Consider the following 12447-nt stretch of genomic DNA (forward strand, 5'->3'; position numbering starts at 1 on the left):
ATGGCAGCAAGGAATTCTTGCATTTGTGCGGGAGTCACCGACGGACCCAGGTAAGGAGGATAGGCCGCGGGACTCCCAGGCTCCAGAGGAGCTGCAGGGTCGGAGGCCCTGTCCCCCTTGTCCGCATGCGGGGACCGACGGGGAGATGTCGCAGAGCGAAAGCGCTTCTTTGACTGCTTTTTGTGCCATCTCTTATCGGAATCCAAAGGGGAAGAGGAGCGGCGGTGACGACTCCGCGAGCGGTCACGGGAGCAACTCCTGGATCTGGAACGGCACGGGGACGAGTTCCTAACTTCAAACAACTTCCGGCGCCGTTCCCTCAGGGCCATCGGGGCCATAGCCCTACAGTCCAGACAGGACCGGGAGTCATGGTCGCGCTCCAGGCAGAGACAGATGTCATGAGGGTCCGCCACCGACATATTGCGACGACAGGTCCTGCAAGACTTAAAGCAGGCATCCCTACCAGCACCAGAGAAACCAACACTAGACAAAGTCTCAAAAACATAGTAAAAAAATGACTAGGGTACGTGCTCTAACCGGATCTGCGCTTCCTGGTGAGGAAAAAGAAAGAACTGACGCCAGCGCACATGGGTGGCGCCTAAGTAGTCTCCGTGACGCCATCTCGGCGAATACAACGCCAGCGACAGACGCGGAGCTGCAGGACCCCACCTACTGACGCGCACTAACGTGTCTCTTTCAGATATGATTAGTAAGATACTTGGGAAAATCACTGCAAACCATATCCACTCCTCTTTGCCTAACCTAATCCATCCGGATGAGAGTGGCTACTTCCTGGGGAGGATTCCCTTCTCGAACATAAAGCACCCTTTCCATGTGCTGGATGGACTGTTGCGACCTCCCAAATTGGTGGTGGTCTCAGAACCCATGGAGAAGGCATTTGATAACCTCTTGTGGGCATACTTACTATTAGTCGGCCGCCAGATGGGGTTTGGGGTTAGTGGAGAAACTGCTGGCCTGAGTCCGGGCACTGTACGTAGCACCCCAGGATGGGGGGTGAGTTGGGCATGAGTATTCGGACAAATGACAGATTCTTCGCTAAGTTTGTCTTAGTCACTCTTCTGTTGTTTGATTGTAGTATTCCTAAGGGGTATAAGAGTGACTTACCTACCCTTTCTCTCTCGTTGTTTACATAGATTTGCAGAGGCACCAGTGAAGCTGCCTATTAGCAACCCTACTGCTCATGCTAGCCATTGATCCCTTGCCATATGGGATGAGAACCCTGAAACGGGGTTAGGGTCTGAGGGTGGCTGGGCAGAAACACATTATATCTCTATATGCGGACAACATCCTGATCTATCTCAACAATGTCACTTCCGGGCTGGCGCCAAAATTGGGGCTCCTGGACTCATTTGGTATGGTCTCTGGGCTCCACATACTACCACTGTCTGACGCGTAACCAGCCTTCTTGGCTGGGGCCTGGGTTCTATTGGGATCTCGATTACCTCATACATCTTATGATTCCTAGGTGTTTGTGTGTACAGAAACCCTGTGGATATGTGAAAGAGCAACCAGGATAGAGTGGTTGACACCCGCTGCGCATCATCAGCGTTTGAGTGGACACTAACATGGTCACTCATGAGTTCCATCCAGCTGGCGAAAATGGTGGCTTTACAGAAGCTTTTATATGTGTTTGCCAGTGCCCCTCTGCTGCTAGGCCGAAAGTTGCTCTCTGATGTGATCTGGGCATTGGGTGGCCCGGGCTAACCTGTGCCTTCCTTTGATGGCTGAGGCCATGGACTATGAGCTGTACCACCTGGTGGGCCAGTTATAGTGGCTGATGACATGGATTGCCCCAGAGGAGGCACCCGAGTCAATGCTTTTTTGGCCTGGAGGGACTCGGTCATATGTGCTCTGAGTGTCTTAGGAAAGTAGTCTCAGTAGCTGTGCACATCTCTTGTAGGTCTGGGTCAACTGTTCGTAGAGGGCAGCACTCTCTTTTTTCAGAGCTCTAAGGTGCATAAACCTCTCCAATGAGACAAAATCTGACAAATGCAGCACTTGGTGGGGTGCTGGGAAAAGTGTGGGGCGACCTGGGCAGGGAGCATGCCACTGACACGGTATTGCATGCATTGATGATGCAGAGCCCCATAAGACATAGTCACCAGTGTGTACACAGCACTGTGTCAGGTGGTGAGACCGACACTAACCAGTCTACAACACCGTTGGAGTAAGGAATGGATCAAGATCCTGAACCACATCCCACAGGTCTCGCAAAATGCACTACTGAAACTATTGCCTTTTAATTGAGAAGTGCCACATTTATGTTCTAAATCGCAGTTTGCGACCACATAACACACATAATGAGCAGATGCCATATCAACACCTGTTAGAAATGGGGGTCTCCAGTTGGCAATGGCTTGCACCATTGTCCAAGGAGGGACCCTTCTTCCTAGTCAGGGTAAGGGGGATACACTTTTAAAAAAACCCCTGCTCACCCACTTGGTAGATTGACACGAGCAGACAGGCTTATCTCAGAGGCAGTGTGCAAAGCATTTGTGAACACACAGTAATACAGTGAAAACACTACAAATGAACACCACACCAGTTTAGAAAAATAAGTAATCTTTATCTAAACCAAACAAGACCAAAACAACAAAAATACACACTACAGTAATACAAATATGACTTTCAAAAGGTAGAAACAGTTCTGTTCAAAGCAAATTGCAGAAGTGACACTTTTCACACAAAGTACCTTGGATGCGTCACACGCACAAACAAAAACTGACTCAGGGAAGGTGATGCGCCGGTCCCTTACGTCCACAGAAGGTAATGCGTTGGTTCCTTACTTCAGGTGAGTTGATGCGTTGGTGCCGTACTGCCACGCAGGGGCAGTGATGCCTCAGTTCCTTACTGAAGGGGAGATGATGCGTCAGTTTCTTACTGCATTGCGCGGAGGTGCGTTAGTTTTTACCTGCGGTCCCGGTGTTCTTGCAGGCGTGGCGCCCAGATGTGATGCGTGAGGATTGGGGATGCTTTGGTTCTTGCAGCCGCGGTTCCACAATGCGTTTGTTCTTGCAGCCGCACAGCTGGGCCTGCGTCGGAATCAGTGCGTGATCTCGGAGTTTGTGGATCGGTGCACTCGATGCAGCATGCAGCAATTTCTCGAGCCATGGGCAGGCGCTACGTCAGTTTCTTCAGTGATGCATTGGAAACGGATGAGTCACGCTTCTCATAATTACTTTTCCAGCTCCCAACAACAGGAAAAACCTCCAGAGGCCCAGAACAGGAGCAGGCACCTCTTGGCAGGTCAGAACTCCCAGAAAGGAAGTTCAGGGGATCTGGGGGAAGTCTTTGTATCCCTGATACTTCAAAAACAGGAGGCAAGTCCACTTCAAGCCCTTGGAGTTCTTCCTCAAGCAGGGAGCACAGCACACAGCAAAGTCCTAGTCTTTTCCTTGGCAGAAAAAGCCAATGCAGGCCAACCCCAGAAAGCACACAGCAATGGGGCAGTACTTTTCCTCAGTTTCTCAAGCTCTTCTCCTTGACAAAGGTTCCTTTTGAATCCCAGAAGTAATCCTAAGTTCAGGGGTCTAGGCCCCACTCTTTATAGCATAAAGTTCTTTGTTCTCTGGAGGGAGATAAGCTCTTTGCCCATCCAAAACTAATTCTGTCCTCTCTGGTGCAGATTCTTGGCAGGAAGTGAAGACACCATTGTCCAAGGCAGACCAGGCCCATTCAGGTGTGAAGGAAATCTCCTCCCCCTACTCTGAATGCAGCCCAGCTCTATTCAGCCCAGCCCGGATTCACCCTGTAAAGGCACACCCAAACCACCCAAGTGTCTATCCGAACAGAATGCAAATCCCCAGCCCCTGTCACTCCAAAGCCAGACAATCAATGTACAAACCTAACAGCAGCACACTGGATGGCTAAGCAATAAAGTACCTACTTTCTGAAAGCGGCGTTTTCAAACACAAAATTTAAAAATCATCCTTACTAAAAAATGCATCTTTATATTCTGAGTTCAGGCATACTACATTGTATCTTCCTATCTTGTTCCAATGGGAAGTTAATTCATAAGATGTTATAAGTAAACTCCCATTCTATTCCATGGGACAAATAGCCTTACAATAGTGAAAAACGAAATTGGCAGTAGGACCATGCCACACACATCAGGGCATGTTTTATCTTTCACATACACTGCACACTGCCCACAGGAGTACCCAGGGCCAACCTTAGGGGTGACTCACATGTAAGAAAAGGGAAGCTTAGGGCCTGGCAAGTAGGTGCACTTGCTAGGTCGACACCGCAGTACCAAACTACGCACAGACACTGCAGTGGCAGGTATGTGTTACATTTACAGGCTGCTTATGTAGGTGGCACAATCAGTGCTGCAGGCCCACTAGCAGCATTTGATTTACAGGCCCTGAGCACACACAGTGCACTGTACTAGGGACTTACCAGTAAATCAAATATGCCAAACATGGGCTCACCAATGCATAACAACAATTTAAAGAGGGAGCACTTGCACTTTGACACAACAGCAGTGGCAAAGTGCCCAAAGCATCTAGACTATTTGTTTATTATTTATTTTAACAACTTGTAGTGCGCACAAATACCCGTAGGCGCCTCGGCGCAGTGAGCTGGAGGTACGCAGGTAGGCGGGAAACTTATTGGTTAAAAAGCCTTGTTTTAATTTGTTTTGTAAATGATCTGAGCGTGGGACTAGCCTTCACATGAAGGGGAAGAGAGAGTTCCATAGTTTAGATGTTGCCACTATGAAACTTCTGTCACCCCAGTAGGCTTTCCTAGCTCAGGGAACAGTCAGCAGACTGGCATCTGCTGAGCACAAAGGTCTGCTGGGTGTATAGGCTTGGAAGGCTGATTTTAAACATTCTGGTCCTATGTCGAGAATTGCTTTATAGGCAATGCAATGAGTCTTGAATTTTGTTCTACTTCTTAAGGGCAGCCAGTGGAGCTTTCGCACCACATTGGATATGGGCTTGAACTTGGGAGTCCCTGATAGTATCCTAGCGGCTGCATTCTGTACCAGCTGCTGTCTGACCAGGACTCTTTCTTGGGCATTGATTAAAAGGCTGTTGCAGTAGTCAACCTTCGACATAACTAGAGCACAGATTAGATTTCTCCCGGTACTAGCTGGGATCAAAGGTAGCCGTTTCTCTATTAGTCTTAAAACAGAAAAGGATGAGGAGACCACTGCATTGACATGATGTATGAAAGACAGTTTATCATCAAAGATGATGCCCAAGTTTCTGGCCTTTTTTTACAGGGATTGGGGCTACTCCCACGTTCTCTGGCCACCAGGTAGGAGACCATCCTGGGGCAAAACAAAGTCCAACACACAGCAAAATAACAGCAGGCAAAGGCAAAAATTCTGGGGAAACCCACGACAATGATGCCAGGTCTAACAACACCTCAAAAATTTACCTGCTGGGCCTGATGAAGCTCAAAAAAAGTAGAAAGCCGGGAGGAAATGTATAGACTTGGTGCTCACATTGGCATGATGAGCGATTGTAATACACTGGAAAGTGGCCTTGGCACCTCCAATATTAGCCTGGAAGCAGGAACTCTGCCATTGGGCACAACCCAAAGATGAAGCAGTGTAATGGCTCCAACAGGCTACACACAACACACACATTTTTTGATGGGTTACAATACTGCTGGTTAACCTGGCCCCCCAGAGCTCCCCTACTCCGGCCAAATGTGCACCGGTGATGCCTGCAGCTGATAGAATTGTGCCTGGGCTACATCACCTGCTATGATTGGTACTTCCCTATTGGCTGTACCTCCTGTTGTTAGACTTATTGTCCCCCCCCACCCCCCCACGCAATCAACACTGCTGCACGTTGTTCCTGATCTAAAACCAGGCACAGTACTCACTGGGTTGCCTCTCTGGCTATGCTTCCTGAGCACTCAGCCCAATGTGTCCTAGAATATCCACTGTATGAACAACATATCTTTGATATGATTTTAACCGATCGTAATTGGTGTCTTCCAAGTATGTAACATTTTCAATAGTGATTTTAAAAAAAGGTTATAAATGCTCACTTTAGTCCTCCAGTCCCAATCCATCACAGAGGTACACTTCTAAAGCTGCCCCAGGACCTCAGGGGACCCATCCACGGTGTGCCCTGGTGATATACACAGTAATAGGCAATTTGGCTTGGTATTTTCACTGTATTCACTGTGTTGTCATTTAAAATCAATTAAGAATTACGATAAAAAGAAGAGCCCAGTGCAGAATGGACTGTATTCAGTGCAGGTTGTAGAGTCACAGTATGATGTACCCTAGGATACTACTGGCAAACCCTCTCAACCACCAGCACTGAGGCCCACTAGGCTCTGACTGACACAATGCCTGAGCAGCATTTAGTGAAGTGTCAGGTACAAAAAGCACAAAGGTATGCCCTGAAAATATAGAAAGGAACGATATTGCCCTCCTTGACCTTACACGGTTGATTTCTAGGCAGCTTAAATGCTTCAATTCGAAACTTAACAGATGGCTTCTGATGAGTGCAGCCTCATGAACTTCCATTAGTGGCAGGAGTCGCTTACACATAGGGCCTGATTACGATGTGAGTTGGGAAGCCTCCAACCGCAAGTCGGAGGCTTTCAGACTCACATCCTAAATTTCACTTTCGACCACCGCATTAGGAAGTGAAACTGGCCAGTCATTCTGGCTGGATTCCGCCCGTCGGCCAGTCAGAGGCCCCACCATAATCCCTGAGGACAGTATTTCCACAGTCTGGATAACAATGTCGGTTTCCACTGGCTTTCCATGTCGGGCTGTCCGACATGGAAAGCCTGTCAGAAAGTGACTTTGGGGGCCCTGCCCCCCATTCCTCCAACGCTTCCAGTTGAGGGCTAAGGTGCCTGCCATGTGGTGCAGGGGTTAGCAGAATCTCCCATTTCTCCATGGGTGCTTGTGCTACGACTGGTTTACTGAGATGATGATGATGGTTTTGCTGCATGCTTTACTTTCATGCTCACACATGTTGGTGTGCTGACTCATTCATAGAAGCCAGGACTCGCTCAAATCTCTTTAAGTGTGAACATTTCTGATTGACCTTTGAAGCTCTTTACTTGAATCCACGCCCAATAACACTATACATTTCACTCACCTCACATATGTCTCAGAAAACACTTTGAAGTCTGGCTTGTCCTTGTTATGCTTATTAATGGTGAAGCGCTGATAACACTGTTGATTCTGCTATTTACCTGCAGAACAGGTATCAGTTCATCAATGACGAGACAAACATTCTTCTGTAACTCAGTGCAAGATTTAATTTACACACAGTATATAAGAAGTTTTAGTTATACTTCAGTTCTCTTCAGTTTTATTAAGTCAAAGTTATCAGTGTCATGCAAGCAGAAGAAAAAGCACACAGCACAAACAGCCAACTGGAAAGGGTGGAAGGCAAATGTAAAATACAACAATTTAACACGTACTGGCAAAAATTCAGAGTTTAAGATAAAAAAGTGGTTTCAAACTATGTATTTGAAGGAAAATGCAACCTGATTGTGAGGATGTACTCCACACTCAGCCTTAAAATAACTCCCAAAAAAATTAATCTCCGTAACTCTGATAACCTCTTACATGCTCAATAAGTCACGGTGGGCGTGTGCTGATGACAGCCAGGAGCCGGCATGACCACGCCCGCGATCGGAATGTTCAGCACTGCAGCGGAATTCGCTCCGCAGCGATGAGGATAAGCTACAAATGCTCCCATCAATAAAAACATATACTGGCTCCCAAGCAGCCTTTAAAGTTAGTTGCAGACATTTACATTTCTTTCACATAGCAGGCACCCTGGTGAGAGGTCTTGTTTCTTTTTTAGTTGCTTGTCTCACCTCTCACTTCACAAACAGCTGATCGCTCATTCCCTTTCAGCCAGAGGCACCTCAAACTGGGCATTAACCGTTGAGGAACAGTGCTCTTTTTAACCTAAAGTATGGGAACTGTTTTTTATAGCATGTAAAAAGCATGGGAATGGCGCTTCCAAAGAGCCCTCAGCACTTAGAACTCTCCTCTAGCTCTCCAGGGCTAACGCTGCTGCAGAAAAGTGGTTTCCATAAAGGGGTAGGCATTAGACTTCCCTACGTGGCTTAAAATTCATAAACAGGCTAAGCGACTTATTTATCATTTTAAAACATGTCGACAGTGGGTGGCTCATCTATATTGGTTGATAAATCCTTTCTTGCACTCAGAGGTCTGTTCATTTTATTACAGAGTTACGGATCGGTCCCTGTGCACGCAGGTTAAATTATAAGGAAGATGACAATACAGGCTTTGATCAAACGTGTCGCTGGCCTTTCTATAAGGGTTTGCATTTAGCAATATCCCCTCATTAAAGTACCATGTAATCTATTAAAGAAAGCATAAGCTTGACTATTATATAGAATGTGTTTTCACACATTTCGACTCAGATTGATGAAAGACTGAGCCAGCCCTGCCTGTGGGCTACAAACCGATTCGTCCAATTTGTACAATATCACACCTACAATGTACTGCGACTATTTATGCATAGCAATGACAGATTAATACAAAGGGATATAAGGCAGTGTTTTGGTTTAGCCGAGGTTAGGCTAAAATGGAGAGTGGGAGGGAATAGGAGTGTCACAAAAGTTGAGAGAAATAATAAAAGCAAAAATTATGAGAAGAAATATCAACCTGAAAGAAGCCTTTGTGAAACACATCCAGAGAAACATAATTAAGAATTGGAAAATGTCATATCGTATTGTATTATTATTGCATTTATTTACTACTACTGAGAAGACACTAAAGCACATTATGGCGAGTAGCATTCTATTCTAGGACCCAAGTTCACTGGTTAGCCAAGTAGTTATTAGTTATTGTTGGTTATTGGGATTAGTCTTGTCCTCTCAAGGAAATCATTCCATGCATTTACTCAATTTTATTTCTTGTAAATTAAATAGGAGTTAGGGCTGGTCATTAGTGGGGGGTACTTGAGTTCTTGCACATGATTGGTGGGATTAGTAGATAAGCTACAGAAGATTTGGTACTGTTAGGTTGTAAGGATATTAATTCTATGAATGAGAGGTGATTTGAGGAAGGAGGTCTGGCAATTTCGCAGAAATACAACAGAGATTAATACAGTCAGGATATGACTTACAGTACGTAGTAATTTGCAAAGAGGAGGCTGCAGAGGATGGGCGGTGAGGACAGGATCACTAGAGGGAAAGAAAGAAGAGGGAACAATTAAATGGTTTGCTGATGTACTCATCATGCACAACCTCTGTCTTAATACTAGTACCCATCCATCCATCCAATTATATCTGTCCTACTGAGCCCTCTGCTGCCTTTTGACTAGGTTCACACTCTAGAAATACCAAAATACCACAGACATGCATACTTAACTATTATAATGCCCTCTCCCCTACCTTATTACCGTAGTCTCCTCTGTGATGTCCTATTCATGTGCTCCCATGCTGGTACCCACTCTCTCAGACTATGTTGTGTATGTATATCTCAATGGATGAGCTTTTTAGGTCTCGCCCTGGCAATTACAGCGCGAAGCGCTGTCTCGCCGCGAGACCTATTGTCAACGGCTGTGCTTACAAGGAGACAAGAGATGGGCACGCGCAGCATGCCGGAATCGGATCAGCTCGCACGCTTGAACACGCGCTCCGATTCCGGCATGCTGTTTACTCACAATAGATCAGGACGCGCGCAAGCACACCGACACACACAGACACACACATGCGCGCCCACACACAGATACACGTGCGCACACACAGACACACGCGCGCACATACACACACGAGCGCACATACATCCCCTCCCCCCCACTCACCGGGCTCTTTCCGCTTGACCCTGTCTCCCTCCGCAGCGGGTCAGTCTCTGCAGCAGGCGGGGCTCTCCACGAGCACGGGAGCCCCGCTAGCTCACACGCTGACTTCCGGGCACAGGAGCGCGGGGTAGGCTCCCGTCTGCTTCCTGTCTTTTTGCGGGACCGGCCACGTCCCAACACATGTTGCCTGGCTTCCTGTCCAAGCCGGGCTGCGGTGGTGGTTCAGGGAGACCGTAAAGTTTACTCAGTCAGTATTTCTAGTTTATACTGCTGACGGCTCTTTAGTTTAATTGCATTTTTTGCGGTTCATTAAAGCCGACTTGGCAGCCTCAATTTTTCTTCCCAACGTGACAGACATTCACTTTTATCTGAGAAGGGGCGATTGACATGATCTAGATGGTTCCCCTGTTTTTTAGTATAGGCTCATCGGCTACTACTAAAGCCCGGCCTGTAGGTTGCAAGCGCATAGCCAACCCAAGAGCTTATTTTAGTTGAATTTGAACTTGTGATCTGCATGTTGCATACAGATGTGTGAAGCTGGTACAGTAACTGCCAGAACAGCCCTAGTGGGGCTTCAGCCTGTTGCCGCAGGTTACTAACACCTCTCTGCAGCGTTCACATAAATTCTGTTGCATATAGATTTTTGGAGAGGTTACAGTAATGCCCTGACCTCCTGTGCTTGGAGGGGAGCCTGGGGCCACTAGTTTGTAGCACCTCTGTAGCTTGTTTCATGAGAAGTGAAGCCTCTGGACCACATTTTGCAAAGTAGTCTCTGCAGCTGATACAGTAACCCCGTGAGAAGTCTGGTGGGGAGAGCAGCCCATGATCTGCATATTGCACACCGATCTCTGAAGTGGCTACAGTAACCCTTTGTGGAGTACAGTGTATGATCAAGTTACACATACACCCATCTCTCTGCAGTAAGTATAGTAAACCTCTAAGCTGCCTCATGGGGAGTGGAGCCAGTGATCTGAATGTTACACACAGATCTCTGCAGCAGGTACAACAACCCCATAAGCTATCTTATGGGATGTGGAGTTCATGACCTGCATGTTAGGTACAGATCTCTGCAGCAGGTACAACAACCTGGTAGCTACATTATAGGTTGTGGAGTTTATGACCTGCAAGCTAAGTACCAATCTCTGCAGCTAGTACAGTAACCCCGTAAGCCGCCTCGTGGATAGCAGAACCTGTAGTCTGCATCATCCTCACACTCTCTGCAGGTACCAGTGAAGCCTGTGGTACACATCTCTTCCGTAGAAATTAGGGAATTTATCCAGCTCTGCTTGTTATTCGATTCTCAGTCATATCCGCTCAGGCATGTGCCTGGCCCACAAACCTTAGATGTGTAATAACATAAATGCATCCTCATCTGTAGTACTGCGTTCCGGTCCCATTTCTTTACCCTGTAAATAGTGTATCATTCTTTCATGTAACACCTGTCTTCAAATATCACTTACATGAGTTAACAGTAATGTGAAGTTACAGTTTGTATCGCGTGCCAGCCTTTTGCATTTACTAGTAGATACCTCAAAGGGTTCATGCGCAGAAAGCCGATCTACCCGTGATATGCAAATGACAGACTTGTTTTAATAGCATGAACTCCACCAGAAGAGCGCTTTACACGGCACCAGTTGCGTTACAGATATACACACTCATTTTTAGGCATATAGAGAATAAGTGAATTGACCAGAATCACATGATGTTTGAACTTCCGTCCAGACCCGAAACTGGTTCCCCAGCTCCAAAATCGGCCACCCTAGCCATTAAGCCACAGCCTGTCCACATACCTAAAAAATTAGTGTGTCCTTCTGTAACACAACTTGTGCTTGTGTGAAGAGCTCTGATATCTTCGGGTAGAATTTGCGCTATATTAAACTGCAATAGACAAAGAAAAAAATGTGGCCCATAGAATGAGACATAAGCGTAAAGGAAAAGGCACCTTAAAACCCAGCTAAGTGAAAGGACTTTATAAATAAACTTAATACAACCACGTATACACCTCTGTCCCCCTCCCCTTTTAGGAAGCACTATTCACACAGAAAAAGCCGGCTTCACAACATCAAGTCCAAAACCTTTCACCACTAGTGGCCTTGGCATCCTTCAAGCCCCCATTTCGCAGCCACACCCCCACTCCACTCCCTCTGAGACTCACACGGGCACTTTCAAGCTGGAAATGATGAACCAGGGAAGGGAGGGACCCCCTCCTTCTTTCCCAAGATAACTGGACCCCTGGCGCTCTGCTCCCTAAGGCCACTAAAATATTTTCATCCGTTGACCAGCCTCCACAGGGACCACTGCCACCTTGGCGCAGCATGTGCAGAAGCACCGGGGCTCCATGTGACTCAAAAGTGCTCCCCTTTTACACCCACACACATCCAAAGGGATGGGCACCACTTGCTTGCAGCTATTACTCTCACAGCAGTGCTAAGCTACTACCCCCACGGCAGCACCCCCCTTCTCCCAGGGGCCAATGCATCCTTGTGCACGCACCCCCCAACCTGCCCGCAGTGCCTCTCTGTGGCCCTCATGTCAGCCTGGCACGAGCACATGCTAGTGGCTCTACATTAGAAAGCCATACTGCATAAAAGACATGCAGTCCCATATTTATTTTTATGTTTGTGTTCTCTTTGCAAAATACACCGGCACCTAAGAG

At 47.1% G+C, this 12447-nt stretch overlaps 1 protein-coding gene across 1 annotated transcript in view; it reads right to left on the reverse strand.

Moving 5' to 3' along the window:
- Positions 1 to 12447, reverse strand: part of LOC147690056 (interferon-induced very large GTPase 1-like) — a 160589-nt gene that overhangs the window by 132686 nt on the left and 15456 nt on the right. The window contains exons 2-3 of the mRNA XM_086937616.1: positions 9114 to 9171; positions 7101 to 7197 (exon numbers count right to left, since the gene is read on the reverse strand). The gene's annotated coding sequence lies outside the window, so the exon portion shown is untranslated. The remainder of the gene's footprint in view (positions 1 to 7100; positions 7198 to 9113; positions 9172 to 12447) is intronic.

Source organism: Lissotriton vulgaris, chromosome 9 (assembly GCF_964263255.1).
Source record: "Lissotriton vulgaris chromosome 9, aLisVul1.2, whole genome shotgun sequence".
Classification (NCBI taxonomy): domain Eukaryota; kingdom Metazoa; phylum Chordata; class Amphibia; order Caudata; family Salamandridae; genus Lissotriton; species Lissotriton vulgaris.